Raw genomic sequence first — 14618 nt, 5'->3', positions numbered from 1 at the left:
CACTGCCTTGGGAGAGTCAAGTGTAAAAAATGAAATAACTTCTTTTTTTTGGTTTATTTTTGGAATTGATGAATTGGAATGAAATAGAATTGCACCATGTCAAACCAGAAAACCTAACATGAGTCCCGGCTTCCCATCTTTACCAACTCATTTTGGTCTGGTTCCTGGCCCTCTGGTGCCCAATGTTTCTTAACATATTGTAGCAATGCTGCATGTAACATAAATAAGTCATGTGGTGCACCCGTTTCATGGACAAACACGTCATGGTTCAGCAGGACCCCATGACTGAAAAGATCCGCCACTGTAGCAACGCCAGCCTCCGTCCAGGGTGTTATCCTGCGTTTAGTGAGTGTACCAACGTTGAGCGGGATGCCCATCAATGGAATGTTGCTCGCATATGTTGAGGTCGCCTTAGTATACTTTAGGGCCTCCTTCCAGCACTTAAGAGCGGTATCTAACATTGGAGGCAGATCTCTAGGTAACTTTTGTCTGGGTAGTAAAAGAACGTGCAGCGTACCGTTACTGACGTCTGTATCAGTGTATCCTATCTCATGTAGATTACTCCCCGCCACCCAGTACGACAACCATTGCAACTGGCAAGCGTAATAATATGCCCGGAGATCCGGTATCCCTAGCCCTCCCTTACTAGTTCCTACCTGCAGTTTCCTCAGGCTAATACAGCGACGCCCCGTGCCCCATATTAGTTCCACAAGCATCGTGTTTAGGGTTCTGAAAGTGGATAGTGGCACCATGATAGGCAAATTCGCAAAGTAATAGAGCAAGCGTGGCAATACGACCATCTTTGTTATTGCAACTCGGCCCATAATGGATAAGGGCAGCGAGGTCCAAAAAGCGACACTGGATCGTAGGGTACCGTTCTGTCAAGATTACCCTCCAGCATATCGACTTGGGTTCTATATATTTGAATGCCTAAGTATTTAAATGTAGTTGGAGCGACTTGCAGGGCTGTGTCCCCAAACTCCACTTCCACAAAAAAAAAAAAAAAATGAGTCCCGGCTTCCCCACTTGACCAAAATGTGTGATCCTAAGCAATTATTTTAGCCTTCCTTTTGTTCATTATAAGTTATAATATATAGGAGCAGCCTGAAATATAGGTGTTCGCGATGTGCACTGTACAAAACCTTCCCTTATGTTTTATTTAATAAAGTATAATGTTGCCACATATAGTAACAACCCAGGCCAACCAGAGGGTTCAACCTGACAACTCACTTCTTAGCTCACTATTGGCATTGTTGTCAGGGTGAGGAGGCATGAATGTTTCTATGTGCATGTTTGAAATCTATCACTTTAAAAAACACTTCTCTATGCTCTGATATAGTTTGAAGTTCTAAAGTGAAAAACTTGTGCATGTCAATGGAATTAACATTTTGTCATTTTGAAAAGACTTTGTCATTTTTTTAATACGTTTGTTGCAAGAGGTCTTTAAAAAATGAGTGTTCCTAAAGATAGGTGGTGCTGGATGCCTTATTTGCTTCTTTTCCTTCAGTTATCCTGTAAACAAATGATTGCCCCTTTATTTAACATCTTTCTGAAAGTTAGTGCTGTCTTGACTAAGAAGCATCCCAGTGTGGTCGGTTTGCAGGGCCGCATGTGAAGGTCAGGAGGTCCGCAGGCCCTACTTTGAGTATCACGGATATAGATTATACCCACAAAAAATCAGAATGTCATGGATCCATAAAGAGTTTCATGTATTCAAGAGATCTCAAAAAATATAATTCACAAAATGTTGAATAGCAGCAGGTGCACTACATAGGCTACAGGGCATAACAAACTACTCAGAATGCCTGTGGAAGGTCGGTTGTATCCTTACCAAATTGTAGAGCAATCTTGGAAAAGCTTTTGATGATTTGATCTGATCTAACAGGGCGGAGACAAAAAGCAATGGGCATCTAATCCTGATTGCGAGAGCATTAACCTCTTTGTAGTACAAGCACGGTTTGAACTCATGCTCCAGTTTGAGGAAGAAACCATTGTGTCTCCTGAGGGTGAAGTGGAATGATGAACGCGGCCTTTTTGTAGGTTTTCTGATAAATATTTTTGAAGAATTTAAACTTGTACTGAGTGGATGTTACTGCCCATGAGGAATTTTTACCCCTGAGGTCAAATTAATTGGAAAATCATATAGATGATGATGGGCTGTTGACCTGCCCTTAATTTACTAAAAACATCTTGAAAGTCCTTATATGCCTCGGGTATCTATGGTAGTTCCTTCTCCTTTTGCTTCTGTGCTTTATCGCAAATTAACAGAAATGTACACTCTAACCCCTTCTGAAGAAAACTGCGTCATGGCCATATGCGATGAAAAGTGGATAACTTGCTCTGGCTGGTCAATAGAAGGAGTATGTTTTTGTAACCAAGGTGTACCCAGCACAATGAGAAAGAGATTTCAGAGGTTTGTACAGAGAGGATATCTGAGTAGGATACTTAATATAACTACCTACAAGGCATGTACTGCCAACAGGGAAACATTATTATCTTCTTCACACACAAGGGATACTACCTCACACACAGCAATATTCATGACTGTGTACAGCAGAGTTACCAAGGGGGTGCAAAATAATGGCTGGCTATTGGATATTACTCACTACAGGGAAGATTGGTGGGAATGTAACATCACATGACAGGGTAACAAGAGTATAGGAGACCTAGGAGTAAAGCAACCAAAGGGGTTTGTTACCTGCGGTAGTTGCAAAGCCTGTCGGAGATGGGAATGTGAAGGAATATCAAATCAGGTTTGGGGAAAAGTGCACCATCCTCTCCTGTACCTGTGCAATGAAATGGGTTGTCAGCAAAATCTTTTTCTTTGAGGTACATTGATATTGGAGTATAGGAGGGCTATAAAAACATTGATTTGACTTACACTGTGGTGAAGCACTTTGCTAAAACGCATAATAAGGGTCCTGACCTGTTAATCTTTTATGGCATTGATGAGGGTCTAGCTGCCCATCTGGAGGACTAAGATAACTCATATTGGTGGGATACTCTGAGGTGCTGATAACTACTGCTGAACTTTGCAATAGTTCTTGATATTCATGTGCTGGCCTGGAACAACTCACCACATCACTAGGCACGTGTTTCTGTATTTCATCCTTCATCAGTAGAGAACAAAAAACGATTTCATCTGGGGTTGCTGGAAATGCTGCCAAAGTCCTCACAGGTCTTAGTAACATTTATTGGCAGGTCACTAGAGATGTACAGCACTAATTGCACCAATTTTGGTGAAAAACTACAGTTAATATTGAAAACGTTCTTTTTGTGTTCGGCATTTACCACAATGCAAATGGACGAACTGTGCTGGGAGGCACTTTGATTTAGAGGAACTTGGAAGTCCGCCAAATAAACATCAATCGTAAGTAAATGGGTGATAAATTTGACATTTCCATTTTAAATCCCATAGGATTCTTTGCTCCTCGATACAGGGAAAGTTACTTAGTGGAGTTACCTAAAACTTTGAATGCAAATAGATTTTTGTTGGCTTGGCGCAAATCAGTTCAGTATCTTTTGAGAAATTTGTGTAATACATGTTTTTCCAGTCTAGGCATGAAGAGGTTCAACTTTAGAGATATCTATATCCCCACAGTTTTGCGAAAGTATTCAGGATTTGCAAATCTTATTCAACTATTAAAAGCACACTATTGGACAAGGGACCTTATTCTTTAGGTATTTCTGGAAATCTTGGTCTACTGGGTGGTGGAAGCCTGACAGTTCTGCCTTTTGCCAAGCACAGCAGAGTTCTTCTTTAAGTGACGCTTGCCCTGGTGTTGTTGTTCTGCTTGGTCAGTGATGTTTTTTAGTACTATCTTTGGCCATGACCTGCATGGCCCTTTTGGTTTGTGAAACTTGCCCTTGTTTTGATCTACTGGGTGGTGAAAGCTTCACAATATGGCCCTTGGACACACTGGATGGCCCTTTGATCCGTGAAACTTATCCTAGTATTAGTTTACCGGGTGGCAGAAGCCTGACAGTAAGGCCTTTGGATAGGTAGAGCGGGATCGTCAGTCCAAGAATCTTGCTCTTTTGTTTGTTTTCTAGGTGGTAAAAATGTTATGGTCACTCTTTTGTATATGCACGGCAGGGTCCTTCACACTGTCACGTTTGCCCTGGAGTTGGTCAACTGGCAGGAGGAAGCCTGACGGTATTCCATTTTGCCCGGTGCTGTGGGACCCTTTCGTCCATGAAACATGCCCTGGAGTTGGCCTACTGAGTGGCAGAATCCTGATGGCACAGGCTTCCACCTGATAGTAGTGCCCTTGGCCATTCACAGTTGAGCAATTCAGTGAAGCATTGCCCTGGAACTGGTCTTGTGGGTAAAACAAGCTTTAAATTATTTATTTGTTATTGGTTTCCTGTTGGTTATAAAATCAATTCATCTGGTTTTAAAATTTACAAAAGAAACAAACCTTGTTTAAAATGTTATCAGGTTCACATTTCATCACCACTCCATATCACAGCGCAATCAAATTAAATATCTCTTCGAAGCAAATCCTTGAAAAATCTTATCTTTATAAATCCTTTCCCCCTACCTGCCCTTTTAGCATATATATTTTCTTTAAGATACACCTTATGTAGATTAGCGAGCCATTATTGAAGCTCTAGGGGTTTGGATGCCATCCAATGTGTGGAATAAGCTTAACGTAACCACATTCGGCCATATACAACAGTTGTTTTCAGTCTGTTGTTGATCTACCTCATGACAGAAGCTTCACTGTACCGCATTTGGCAATCTGGAGCAGGCCCTTTTGTCTCTGAAGCTTACCATAGTGTTGATCTTCAGTTGGGGGAACCTTAACGGTACTGCCATTGGCCACGCACAGCCAGACCATTCATTCCATCATGCCTACCTTGATGCATGAAGGTGGAAGCCTTCCTGTTCCACCTTTGGCCATTTGCAGTGGACCTCCTTGATCCTTGAAGCGTGCCTGGGTGTGTTCTGCTGGTTGAAGGATGCTTCATTGGACTGCCAATGGCCATGCGCAGATGGGTCCTTGAGTCCATGAAGCTTGCCCCGCTGTTGGTCTGCTCAGTGGTGGAATCATCATGATATCACCGTTGGCATTTTTCTATCTGCGAAGTTTGTCATTTTGAAACCTGATTGATTCATCTGTTGCAAAGTGCAGCTGGGCACTTTGGTTGGTAAAGCCAGCAGGTGCGGGAAGCATGACTCTGCCTTTGGCTATATGCAGCTGGTGCCATCAGACTGTGAAGCTTTCCTTAGTATTGTCTAGTGGAGGAGGAAAGCCTCATGGTATTGCCTTTGACACTTTGCAGCTGAGCCTTTTAACCCATGAAGCTTCCTCTTGAGTGGGTCTACAGAGTGGTGGAAGCCTCTAAATACCGCCTTGGCCACGGCATGGCCCTTCCGTGCTTGAAGCATGCCCCGGTGTTAGTCTTCTGCTTGTTATTATTATTATTTATTTGCGGGTTTATAAAGCGCTTGAATAAACTCCCGAAGGAGTATATCCGCGCTCAGAGACAACAGAAGCAAAACCAGGGCAAAAATAATACAGGACCAAGAGTCATGTTTGGCTACCTCATGACCTAACTAATTAGACCTGAAACATAAAAGTTTTCAGTTTTTTCCTAAAGGCAAAGTGATCCGAGCACTGCCTAAGTTGGAAGGGAAGATTGTTCCACAACATGGGACCCACCACTGACAGGGCCTTACCACCCTGTCTAGTCCTGCTAATCTTGGGAACCCTTAGAAGCAGCTGATCACTTGACCTGAGGGTACGTGTGGGAACATAGGGAACACATTTTTTTGCCAAGTAGGAAGGTCCTAGGTCATGTAGTCCTTTATGTACTATACAGCATGTCTTAAATTTCACTCTTTGGCGAACAGATGAAGTTTTTCCAGCAGTGGTTTGGATGGAGACCTGGGGGGAGCATTGAGGACCAACCTGGCTGCGGTGTTCTGTATCACCTGCAGTCAGTCCAACACCTCTTCATTAGCAGACACCAGGAGACCATTACAGTAATCAAGCCAGCTGATCACTAGAGCCTGAACCAAAGTCTTTCTAATGGAGTCCGGTAGGAGCGGGAATACCTTACGGAGGAGTCCTATCACATGAAAACAGGACCCCACCATAATATTTCCATGTTGTTATCAGCCATTTGGTACTGCCCTTGACCATACGTAGTGGGGCACCTCAGTAAGTGAAGCTTCTCCTGGTGTTGGTCTACCAGGTGCTGGAAACCTGACGGCATCTCCTTTGGCCTTACTAGGTGGGGACTTTCAGTGTGTGTAGCCCTCCCTGTTGTTGGTTGACTGGGCGGTGGATTCCTCACTGCCCCACCTCTGAAAATGTACCATGGATGCCTTTGGTCTGTGAAGCTAGCCCTGGAGTTTTACTACAGTGTGGTGCAAGCTTCACGGTAGTGCCCCTGGGATTGTGCTGAGGGACTCTTCTGTCTTTGAAACGTACCTTGGTTTTGTTCTGATAGTTTGGCTACCCGCAGGCTGTCCTTTGGTCCCTGACTCAACCTGGTGTTGGGCAGCTGGGTGAATGAAGCCTCAAGGTACCACCCTTGGCCATGCACAGCCCCGGACCCTTCCGCCTGTGAAGCTTTGCCAGGTGTTGATCTCCTGGGTGAAGGAAGCTTAACGGTACCACCTCTGACTGTGTGCAACCGGTTTCTTCTGTAAAGTTTGTTGTGGTCTTAGTTTTGTTATGCCTTTGGCCACATGCAATTTGGCCCTTCAGAACATGAAGCTTGCACTTGTATTGGTCTTCTGGGTGGTGAAAACCAACAGTACCTCTTTGAGTACACACAGCTGGGTCCTGAAGCTTGCCTTGATGTTTTCCTGAGTGGTGGAAGAGGAATGGTACTATACTTGGCCTCACAGAGGCAGATCCTTTAGTCTGCCAAGTTTGTCCTAGTGTTGGTCTACTCAAAAAAGGAAAGTTTCAGCTGGACATTTCAGTCTGTGAATCTCACACTGGCATTGTCCTACAGGGCGCTGAATCTTCATGGTACCAAATTTCTCCTTTTGACAATTCATTCCCTGAAGCTAGCCCTGGTGTTGGTTTACTCCGAGAGGGAAACCAGACAGTAACTTCATTTGCCATTCGCAGCAGGGCCCTTCCGTCAGTGAAGCTTGCACTGGTTTTGGTCTGCCTAACGGGGGAAGCCTTTTTATTGTAATATATATTAGTGGCTTGGGGAAATGGCGCACACTCCAGTTTGGTCTCAAGTTATCCAAATAGAAATACAAATATTACAAATGGATTTTAAGGAGGATGTAGAGCCACCAGATCTTTCTCAATGGGAAAATAGACAACAGCCTTTTCCTTGAAATTTAAATTAAGCTCCAAGCCCTCCAAAATCAAGTCCAAGTTTGTATTGTGCGTAAATTTCCAGTGCCTTTTATTCAGACATTATACTTCGTATTCAATATGGCAGTTCCTGTGTACATACTCCATAGTCAAACATAACAGCTTCATGTCACAGCTTCATGTGGCGTGAAGCTGTTATGTTTGACTATGGAGTATGTACAGAGGAACTGCCATAGAATTTGTCTCTTTACCCCGCAGTCTTTCTCCCCGCAAGGAATCACAACGCAGTCGTTACCACGACCGTGTTGTGATTCCGCATACCATTACTCCGCAAGTCGGAACAACGACTTGCGGAGGGGGGTGGGGGGGCGCTGGATGTTGGAATAGTATAATTTACTATTCCAACTCCAGTCAGTGCGGACACTAGGTATGGTGTTGGATTTTAAATCCAACACATTTCCCTCCCTCCGCAAGTCGCTGTTCCGACTTGCGGAGTAATGGTATGCGCAATCACAACGAGGTCGTGGTAACGACCGCGTTGTGAATCCATGCGGGGAGATCGTTTCGGGGTAAACTTTGTTTACCACTGCCATATTGAATATGAAGTATAATGTCTGAATAAAAGACACTGGAAATCTACGCACAATACAAACTTGGACTTGATTTTGAAGTGTTTGGGGCTTAATTTAAATTTCAAGGAATAGACTAATGGGGGAAGCCTGATGGTACAACATTTGCCCATGTGCAGCTGGCCTCTTCAGTCACAACCCTTGCTCTGGTGTTGGTCCACCGGTTTGTGGAAGCCTGCCAATACAGCATTTGGCCATGCACTGTGGACCCTTCCAGCAAGGAAGCTTCCTCTGTTGTTGGTCTTCATGGTTGTCGAAGCCTGACGGTGTTGCTTTTGGTCAGGTGTAGTGGCACCCTACAGTCAATGAAGCTTGCCCTTTTGTCGGTCTTCATGGTTGTAGAAGCCTGACGGTGTTGCTTTTGGTCAGGTGCAGTGGCACCCTACAGTCAATGAAGCTTGCCCTGTTGTTGGTCTTCATGGTTGTAGAAGCCTGACGGTGTTGCTTTTGGTCAGGTGCAGTGGCACCCTACAGTCAATGAAGCTTGCCCTGTTGTTGGTCTTCATGGTTGTAGAAGCCTGACGGTGTTGCTTTAGGTCAGGTGCAGTGGCACCCTACAGTCAATGAAGCTTGCCCTGTTGTTGGTCTTCATGGTTGTAGAAGCCTGACGGTGTTACTTTCAGTCAGGTGCAGTGGCACCCTACAGTCAATGAAGTTCGCCCTGTTGTTGGTCTTCCAAGTGGTGGAAGCCTAATGGAACAGCAGTTGGCCATGTGAATCAGGTCCCATCAGTCTGATATGTTTGCCAGGTGCTTGTCTACCTTGTGGCCGGAGCCTGACTCTACGGCCTTTGTACATATGTAGTGGGACGCTTCAATTCACAAAGCTTCCCATAGTGTTGTTCTACTGGGTAGGAATATCGTCACCATACTGACTTTTCCCATGCACAGTGGAGGCCTTCAGTCTGTGAAGTTTACAACGGTGTTGGGCTGCTGGGTGGATGAAGCCTCACCATACCTCCTTTGGTCATACGTAGAGGGGTCTCTTTGTTCTGTGAAACTTGTCCCGGTGTTCATCTGTCGAATCCCCATGCCGTCTCCTCTTCCCATGCACTGCAGAGCCATTTACTCGGTGACGTTTTCCCTTGAGTTGGTCTACCTGGTGGATGAAGCCTGAAGGTCCTGCTTTTGGAAAGTGCACAGCAGGCTCACCTGGTCGGTGTAGCTTGACCTGGGGTTGGTCTAATGGTGGAGAGAAATACACAGTACCACCTTTGCCCATGCGCAATGGAATTTGCAGTACGCAAAGCTTGCAATAATGTTGGCCTCCCTCGTGGCTGAAGCCCCACGATACTGCCTTTGGTTATAAGCAGTGGGGTCTCTTGTTCTGTGAATCTTGACCTTGTGTTGGTCTAGCATACTGGGGAAGCCTCCCAGTACCACCGTTGGGACATGCGCAGCTGAGTCCTTCGGTCCATGGAGCTTTCCCTGGTGTTGGTGTAGCGGGTGGAGGACGCTTCACTGTGCCGCTTTTGACCATGTGCTAAACGGACCTTTCATTCCTTGAAGCCATGGTGTTTGTCAAAGGGGTGGTGGAGAGCTTGATGGTGCTACAGAAGCAGCTTAGCCCTGTGGTCTACAAAGCGTATCCTGCACTCCATGTACTGGGAGGGGGGAAGTTTGATGGCAACACCTTTTGAACAGGTAACGGGTACGTTGGTCCAATAGCTGTGCCTGGAGTTGGGCTACTGTGAGGGGAAAGCTTCACAGTACTGCCTTTGGCCACGAAGTGTGGGACCCTTCAAGCTGTGGAGCCGCCCCAACTGTTTGTTTACCAAAGGGTGGAAGACTCTTAGATGCAGTAATACCCTATGCTCTTGTCGCGGAGCACTTCAATCTTTGAACCTTTCCTGGGGTTTAAGTGGGATGAAAAAACTGGGGGGGGGGGGTCTCCCAAAGGGGCGTGGTCAATATAATTAAGGGTGTGGCTTAAAACATTTAGGCTAAAAATCTGTGCCTAGCATAGTGAGCCATGCGACTGGTATTTTACTGTTTCTGCCATTGCATCCAGATATATAATACAGAAAGTAACATTACACCTGCAACAAGCCAGGACTATGTCAGTGGTTGTTGGTTCCATAATATAAATAAGAAGCAACTAGGGCTTCGTTGTATATAATATTGAAAATCCTTCAGTTCTGAAATGTTGAGACTGTGAAAGAGCTATAATGAGTCTCTTTGAAGATACATCAAAGGCAGTGAAGTGACTGCTGCAGAGTTAAAGATTTGTTTTTATTCCTGATGGTGAGGGCAAAAACGTAGAGCCCGATAGTGATCCGTCTCGACACCTGCTTTTTAGAGCCCACTTAAAGCCCTAAAGCTTTTCCTGTGTTGGTCTACCGAGCGGTGAAAGGCCGCCAGAACAGACTCGGGCACGAGCCTCGGAACGCGTCACTCACAAAAATGTTTCTTGCAAAAGACTTGTCAGTTAGAAGTTTGTGTCACAGGGCCCGGGGTTATCCACTCTGTCTTTTTTCGGCAAAATGGGTGTACCCATCCCACTCGGGGTGACAAATGCAAAAACAACAGTTTATGGACAGAATGCAGATCAATGTCATACATTCACCCCAGTACAGAGATCTGGGCCTAAATCCATCGTTTTTTTGCACTCCACACCACCCCAGTTCAGACATGGCCATATGCAAATCAGCCTTGACCCTGTGCCTCATGGGAAATAGTCCAGCCCGAACTGCCAAGTCATGTCTTTCCTGGACCGGAATCAAGCATCCTAGGACCGGTTTCTGGCTATCAGCCGTCTTCAGCCAGGATAGCTTGACTCCAGTGGTGTGGAGAGCATGGGACTCATGTCTGAGCATACCCATCCCACTCGGGGTGACAAATGCAAAAACAACAGTTGATGGACAGAATGTAGAACAATGTCATACATTCACCCCAGTACAGAGATCTGGGCCTAAATCCATCGTTTTTTTGCACTCCACACCACCCCAGTTCAGACATGGCCATATGCAAATCAGCCTTGACCCTGTGCCTCATGGGAACAGTCCAGCCCTAACTGCCAAGCCATGTCTTCCCTGGACCGGAATCAAGCCTCCTAGGATACTTTTTGGGACAGAGCTTTACCCTTAATTCTTAATATGGGGCACCTTATAGTAAACCACCCCCTTTTGTACCGCTTTTATTTTTAATTGGGTACCACTTCTATTTCTAGGTCGGCACAGGCCCTTCTCCTCAGGAGGACTAAACTTTTAATACCGAAGGAATGCTCTCTCCTGCGACTCTTTTATATTTCATCTGGACTGCACGTGCATCTACTCCATAGGTCACCGTCACAGGTGTGATTTCCGGCGGGTCTACTCTGCCTTTCATCCTTCTGAAGTTAATAAACTGAAGAACAGTGAGCATCCGCAGTCCGCAGCATCAAAAGCATCTGTGAATGGTGCCAAGAGGATTCGTTTTTTTCTAAGTTTTTTCGGGGTGGGTGGGGCTGAACTGTCACTCTTGTTCCAGGGATGCTATACTTATTATGTACCCGGGATGCTACTGTGGAAAAACACGTACAATTTGACAGCAAGCACTCCTTAGAACAGTGGCCTTCAAACTTTTTTAATGCCACCCCTATCCCCCCCCCCCCCGCAGAGGAAAAAAATCATTGGGCACCCATCCATTTTTCACATTTAATCTATACATTGTATCTATTAAAAGTTTCCACAGTGTGTGGCTGGGGGTTTTGAAGAATGTTTGAGGTCCCTTCCCTTTAGCTAGGATATAAATACACGTCAAAATATGTTAGTGATAGCCCATTACAGAGCTTAATGCTTCTTTGGCCACAGCCTTGAGTCCCCCCCCCCCCACCCCCCCCGTCCCCCGATGTCTTTATCCCTCTTGAGGGACTCCGCAAGTTGCTCTAGGGGTGTGCAAAATTCACTTAAATTGCTTCTGTGTAATTACTCGATAATTTTGAAAAAGTAACTGAAAATTGCCCGGAATGGCAAACTGGCACTTAGCGCTATATTTTAGCCTCTAGTGCCCTCTTGAGTCCATTTTGGAGCGGAGGACGCATCTAGCGGAAAACTCCGAGCAGGGAAATGGTGTGCCCCGTGCAAACGCACAATTGTTTCCCCAATATATTTTCAAGAGAAATTAAATGAAATGAAATGAAATTGTATTTTATAGAGCGCGTTACTACCCGGAGGCCTCGTAGCGCTGTAGGACGGTAGGTTTTGTTGGAGGTTGCTATCTAGCTTCCTGGAAAAGAAGAGTTTTCAAGTTTTTCCTGAACTTTTGTAAGTCGGGTTCACAACGCAGTGTGGGTGGCAGGGAGTTCCAGACTAGGGCCGCATTCAATGAAAAGGAGCGTCCACCCCATCTGGCCCGTTTGATTTTCTTGGTTGTGGCCAGAAAAGCTGTGCTAGACCGCAGTGATCTCGGCGGATGGTAGTGGGTGGTGAGGGAACAGATCATTGGGGGGGGCTTTCTTCCACATGGCCTTGTGCATAATGCACATCGCCTTGAATTTTACTCTGGCTTGGATGGGCAGCCAGTGTAATTTTCTCAGAGCGGTGGCTCCTGAATGTCTTCGGGGGAGTCCAAGGAGAAGGCGGGCCGCCGCGTTCTGAGTTACTTGGAGTTTTTTTATTGTGCTGGGGGGGCACCCAAGTAGAGGGCATTCCCATAATCAAGACATAATCAAGAGAAGAAAGTGAAACCTCTTCCCCTACACCACAAGGAAATCTGGGAATGAACCCTTCCCATCCTGGGAGGGGAATGAGTTGCTGCAGCACATGGAGGGAGTACATCTCTCCCCCTTTCCAGGGTGGAGAAGATGAGGAAGTAAAGTCCACATTTGTAAAGCGCACAATCACCCGTAAGGGTCTCTAGGCGCTGGGGGGCCTTCGGGAAGATTAAGCGAGCTATTGCCCAGAGTCACATGGTGCTGGGCTAACCTGCCGCCGGAGCCGGGGATCGAACCCTGATCCCCAGATTCCAGCGTCAGTCGCCCTGGCCGCGGCGCCACAGGAAGGAAGAGGGGTTTGGGAGTGTTGACAAGCAAAACTTAACACAGAGGAACCACGAGAAGGGAACCCTTCCGGCTGCACAGCCAAATTCAGGACTTTTATGAGTCCAATAAATTAAGTATTCTATTCTTCTTTTTACTGCTGGTTTATTTCATTTGCTTTAACCACTTGTCACGGTGAGTGAAGGAAATATGGTTGGTGCAATGGGGGTTATAGATTAAAGGGTAACAGCTTAGAAAGAGGTCACGGAAAGAGGGGTTTGAGGATGGCAGGTTGAACCGCAGTCTTGTGGGGATAGAATAGAGTGGGCATTCACGAAGAAGTAGGGACGCCATCTTAAGATATGATTAATATGAAGGAACGGGCAATGTTGCACTTTTGGTTGATCTGTATGTTAATTTTAATGAGCTAACCGATCGCAGTTAAGGCCTTTTATGTAGTTTTGTACAGAAGTGAGCAGAACAATTATGCACACTCACGGTGATGGTTATTATGTTTTGCTTTATAGATACCCCTGACGAAGTGAATAGACATTCCCGAAAATGCATTGGGTGTTGCCAATAAAGTTGCGACATGTGGAAAACGTACACTCCTCTCTTGCGTGTGTCATCTTTTTATGTACGACAGAAGAATGAGTAAAATAAATTGATTAGAAAATGGAAGAAGTGGTTAAAGCAAATGAAATAAACCAGGAGCAAAAAAAAGAATAGAATACTTGATTTATTGGACTCATAAACGTCCTGAATTTGGCTGTGCAGCCGGAAGGGTTCCCATCTCGTGGTTCCTCTGTGTTAAGTGTTGTAATATCCTTCTGTTTATTCTCACTTGTTATGGTATGTCCCACTCACCCCTCTCCCCAGCGCGTTCTTAAACAGACCCATGGAATGCTGGTGGGGCGTTCGTGTTAGAACGTTGTGTGAGGCTGGCAGCGCAAAGACCAAGACGTGAATAAAGCTGCTATTCCTCTACCTCTATTGTGGCAGTGATTATTCTTACAAATTGGCGACGGGGCTGCGCGGAGGGGGGCAGGTCCTGGGTTTTCATTGTAAGTGCAATGGGACAGGGCGCGGACCGCGCTTGCACGCCTCAACAAGTTTAAACTGTTTATTATGACGAACATCATGATAATTTCAGAATACATTAGGTGTGCATCACACAACCTTTTGCTGTTTTTCAGTGTTGACAAGCAGCCGTATGGGTATTCACAAACTTCCAGGGCTAAACACATCACGAAGCACCCAGAATCAACCCTCTTAACCTATTTACAGATGTAGAGGACTTGTTTCCAAGCTCCCTGCATATGTAAGTGATAACACCAGATTCTTACCTATTCTTTAACTTCGAGTAATCAATACTTTTTTATTTGATTAATAAAAATCATTACAATGGTGAACATGCGAGCAGTATAAAACATATATCATGAATAGTTATTAAAATATTTACATTTGTACCATCACTATGGGAGTGAAAGATAAAAATCATCAGAAAAACGATTTAAAATCCTAAAAACCTATTGATAAAAGTAGGTGTAAACCTTAGTTATCCATTCTAGTTTTTCCATCTAATCATACCACGTGCAGACATTTGCTATTAAGAAATAACAATTAATAGCTTTGATAATATAGTTCAGAGTTTGTGGTGAGGATACAATCCATATATGTAATGAGCCCCCTGCATACAGTGTTTAAAGGGATTCCAGGGATGCACAGGAAAAACATA

The sequence above is a fragment of the Lissotriton helveticus genome, chromosome 12 (genome assembly GCF_964261635.1).
Source record: "Lissotriton helveticus chromosome 12, aLisHel1.1, whole genome shotgun sequence".
Lineage (NCBI taxonomy): Eukaryota > Metazoa > Chordata > Amphibia > Caudata > Salamandridae > Lissotriton > Lissotriton helveticus.
This window is presented reverse-complemented; position numbering follows the sequence as displayed.